The 4,739-nt window shown below is 52.1% G+C and overlaps 1 protein-coding gene across 1 annotated transcript in view; it reads left to right on the top strand.

The window, feature by feature from the left end:
• Positions 1 to 4,739, top strand: part of SMG6 (SMG6 nonsense mediated mRNA decay factor) — a 65,339-nt gene that overhangs the window by 41,693 nt on the left and 18,907 nt on the right. The window lies entirely within an intron of this gene.

The raw sequence follows: 4,739 nt of genomic DNA, 5'->3' as shown, positions 1-4,739 counted from the left end.
CCAGATTTAAGCGCTTCACCACCGTTTCCACATTTTGTGGAAGTGGATCTTGGGTTCATTCCATGGCAGGGTGTGTGTGTCTGGTGGCTTTGGGGTGTTTTAATTCCTATCCCACCTTTCTCCTTGGATAGGACCCAAGGCAGCTTACATCTAGTTGAGAACAACACAAGCTTTTTAAAAAGTACTTGTGCAAAAGTTTAAAAGGCACACACACATTCAAAACATCATTTAAAAAAGGTAAAGGCACAGCCGCATAAGCCATAAACCCAAGCAAGGCCTGCCTGAATAAGGAGGTCTTTGCCTGCGAGCAGAAAAAGAGGGGACCAGTCGAGCCTCCCATCGCAGCCTCCAGGGAGTAGCCACTGATGTGGGGTGTGTGTGTGTGTGTATGTAGAAACTAGACGCAGGTGGAAGGGATGTGTGTCTTGTGTGTGTGTTTTGGGCCACAGCAAACAGGCCCAGAGTTGAGCAAATGTGGGCCGAATGGGCATCTGCCAGCCATACTGCAGGAGAGAACGGGTTAATGCTTTTTGCACAGCCCACAACCCCAGGGGTCCTTTGGAGGGGGCTGAGGTGGGGGGGCTGGTCCTGAAACTTGAGGCTTCACCCAAGCCTGACACATGTTCATTTTTTTCAGGGCTTTAAAATACCTTTTCTCAAAAAGCCAGGAGCCCCCTCCTTCCCCCAGGGTCCCTCCAAACATCCAGACTCCCCCCAATGCACACACGCACAATGCCTGCAGCAGAAAATCTGTTTTTCTCATTTGTGGGTCCAACTGGGGAGGCTCTCCTTCCCTGTCACCCACCCACCCCTGGCAGCCGTTCTTCACCTGCGCCAGACCAGGCTTCTGCCTTTCACGTGCTCCCTCCGGAGGGGGGGTGTTGTGTGTGTGTGTGTGTGTCAAAGTTAGATCCAGTGCAGTCGCCAGACTCTTTCCAGCCCTTTGTGAACACTAAAGAGGTATTTGGGGCTCTGTGAGGCTGCAGAATTGGGGTGCACCTTCCTTTGATTTAATTAATACCTGTTCAGTGTATTACGTTTGTGCCTGGAACAGGTCCTCTGTCCCCTCCATTTCTTCTACATGGGCTTTTTTGCCTCCCTCGGCTGGCTTGAAGCGGTCAGCATTCAACTGTCATAGGGGCCACTGTTTGTGGCTCTGCCTCAGTGGCAAATGGTTTTGTGATGGCCCCAGTCAGGCCTTACCTGGAGAGTGATGCCCTGCCAGGTCAGAGAAGCACCTGCTTCCGCTCCCCAAACCCACTTTTGGGGGCAAATCGGATTCTTCCCGGCCTTGCAACAGACTGTGCTGCAGTTTTATTTCCTTATTATTCCCTTTATTCCTCTTGTTCCACCTGCAGTTTCCTCCTGAAAGTAACTCATCTCACCCATAAAGTAACTTTGAATCATAGAATCATAGAGTTGGAAGAGACCACAAGGGCCATCCAGACCAACCCCTTGCCATGCAGGAAATCTCAGTCAAAGCTTCCCCGACAGATGGCCATCCAGCCTCTGCTTAAAGACCTCCAAGGTCCCTCTTCATACTGCTTTTGAAAGGTTGAAGGTAATGGGTCTCTCCAGCCTTTCCTTCCTTTTGCTCAGTAAGAAGAGACTTCAGTCACAGTAATTTGGCATTGCATTATGACATCTTCCAGATGCTTTGACTGCAGATCCCATTCTCCCCAGCCAGCAGCCCAACATACATCCAGAGGGCACTGGTTAGGGGCTGAAGCCACATTTATGACAGAGGGAGAGGAGAAGGGGAGAGAAGAGGAAAGCTGGGATAGCGGATTGAACTGAGTCAAACCTTGGGCATGGGACCCCGGGAGGAGAGAGGAGGGGGCCTCCCACCTGACAGCCTCTGGGTCCCGGGGCTGTGATTTGGGGAGGGGGGCTGTTGCTGATGTGGCTGCAGAGAATCACGAGAAGCAGCAGTGCTGCTGCTGCTGCTGTCGGCCTCCTTTAATTGATGTCCGCCGGAGCCGGGGCAGGCTGCCAGCTTGGGTTGGCAGTGCGCCAAGCGTGGTGTAATTTTGGGGCCAGGTGTGAAACAATTTCTGTTCCGTCTTGTTCCCAAGCACCTACAGAAGCCTCCCTCTCCTTCCCCCCCCCCCCAAAAAAAAATCCTTCTCTCTCAAGCGTCCCCGCTGGGGGCTGCAGGAAGGAAGCAGCTGCGCAGGTAAAGTGCAAGGAGGGAGGGAGGGGAGGGAGTGAGCAGCTCCTGCGGCAGAAGGGGGAGGACCAGAGGATGGAAGGGGGCACTCTCTTGCACCCAGGTGCAATGGCAGCAGAGGCAGCTACAGGACAGAGAGCACCCCAATGGACACTGAAGGGGAATGTAGCTTCCTCCAGAGGATGACACCTGGTTCCTAGGCAAGGCAGTTAGCTTTGCCAGTTCTTTCCTCTGAAATAGATCCGACAGTGCCCAATATTCTTTATAAGTCCCCAAGGACTAGCCAGGGCTGACCCTGCTTAGCTTTCCAGATCAGATGGGATCTGTTGCCTTGAGGGCATTTTGGCCCCACTAACACAGAAATTCAATGTTAATTGAATTCAATGTTAATAGAGCCCACTGGCACACCCAAGCCAACCTCTTTCCTAGTTCATCTGCCTTCTGTCCTTGCATGAAAGAAAATCCAAGCCCCGTGGCAGACACACAAACACCAAGCTTCTTCGCAACTCTCACAGGGCTTTTCTGGACTAGTTGGATTTCTGGGGCCCTGGAGGTGTGCTGGAGAGCAGAGGTCAGTACCCCCCTCCCCATCATAGGACTAAACCCACAGAAAGCCCAGATTCCTCTATTTCCTTCTGTAGTTCATCTTGTGTCCCATCAGTTCCATTTTGAGAGGGATTGTAGAGGGAAACAAAGGCTTTTGAGGGTTCTGGATTGCTTGCAGGGATGGGTTTGAGGTATTCTAGTGCTTGCATTTGGGGAGCTTTCTATGTGGCCTGGGCCCCAAAAATGCCACCAGCTTTTAAATGGGTGGCTTTGTAGAGTTGATGGAAGCTTCAGGGGCTGTGTGAGTGGTTCCAGGGGGCGTATGTGACCCACAGGCCATGCTCTACCCAACCCTCAACTAGCACATGAAGGGATGAATCACAGGTAGCACCTGGCACTGTTAATGTGCTCCTTTCCTGCTCTGCAGAGATACCCTCATTGAACTTTTGGGGCATCACCTGAAGAAAGAACCAAGGGTGGGTTTTATGAGTAGGCAAGTTTGAACAGCTGAGAGCGATTCCTTTAATCTGGGAGATGGAAGAGAAGCAGGATGGGAGGATGCCAAGGTTGGCATGAATCTGACCCAAGGGGAGGTCCTCATTCCAGGAAAGGGCATGCTGGAGACATGGGGGGGGGATGCCCCCCATCCCATCCTCTGGGAAGGGTCTCTTCACTTGCTGGATTCTTGTCAGCATCCCCTGCAATCCCTCTGCTGGTCTCTGGGCTAAGGAGAGTCCCCCAAATCTGCCATGAAATGAGGCTCCGGTGGCAACAGCTGCCAAGCGGCTCCTGTTTGGGCAACAGCCAAGTTTGGCCTGTGCCAGCGTCCCAGCAAAGCCAAGCCTGCCCTGCTGCGGACAGCTGAGCCTCTCTCCCTCTGGTGCGCTTTTGCTGTCCGCCTGGAAAGTTCATTTGGGAATCCCAGAGCCTTTAATGAAGTGGCAGAAGAGAGGGAGAGGGGTCTGTGGGGCAGCCTGGAACAAGAGAGGGATTAGCAGCAGCAACAGGAGGGAGAGGAAAGCGATCTTTGGGGCTGGGCTTCCCTGGGGACTCCAGATTTTCTTCCACATCACCATGGTTCTTCCTGGTGCTGCATTGCTTTTCCCAGGGAGTGGCCGTTGCTCCAAAGCCTCTTTGCTGTGCGCAGGTGAAGTAGGGGGCCAGGCCAGGGAAGATGCCACGCTGAGGTACAGGGAGGTGGGGGTCTTCTTCTTGCCCTCCCACCAAATCAGCTGTTTGGCGCAGAGCCCAGGATGTCTTTTTGTGGGCTTAAGCCTCACACCCAGGAGCCAAGCAGCACCCAGACCCTCCCTGGAAGACTTTCACCTTCCACGTTTTGAAAGAGAAAGATGACTGAGCCTGTTTCAGTGTGAAAAGCAGGAAAGGGTCAAGGAGTCTAGAGGCACATTGAAGACCAGCTCCCCTCTTTTCCTTTTCTTCTTTCCATTCCACATCCAGAAGGGTTAAGATATTGGGAAGCTGGGTAGCATCGCCACCGTTGCTCAGACTCTCCTTCCTGGGGTCTGTTCTGACCCTCTGTATCCCAGGCCTTGTTTGGCTGTACACTTTGGATTCCCAAGGAAACCTGTGTTTCTGTAGTGAAGCCTTGCTATAAGAGAAATGCTATCTGGGCCCTCTTTGGTGTTGGCACCTTTACTGGGTAATTTCTAGTACGGATCCATCAGGCTCAACCCCAGAGGCTTGAAATGTCATGGGGCCCGTGGAAAGAGAGGATTTTACATGAACCTTGAAATCTCATATTTGCTCCTCCATAGCCTTCTCAAAAAGCTCCCTGGCTCACTTTGCCCCACTTAAAGTTCAGAGAAGGGTTCCTGGGGGGTGGTCTGCCGCCTTCCCACCCAGAGCCCTCCCAGTCTCTCCTGGACACAAGCTCTTGCTCAGCCAACAAAGATCCCCAGGGTGGCCTTGATATGAGGGCAGCTTCCTCTGTTCCTGAGAAGCAGAATGATTCAATAATAATAATAATAATAATAATAATAATAATAATAATAATAATAATAAT

This window comes from Sceloporus undulatus, chromosome 11, assembly GCF_019175285.1.
Source record: "Sceloporus undulatus isolate JIND9_A2432 ecotype Alabama chromosome 11, SceUnd_v1.1, whole genome shotgun sequence".
Classification (NCBI taxonomy): Eukaryota; Metazoa; Chordata; class Lepidosauria; order Squamata; family Phrynosomatidae; genus Sceloporus; species Sceloporus undulatus.
Note: the sequence above shows the minus strand (reverse complement) of the source record. Positions and strands in the feature narration are given on the sequence as shown.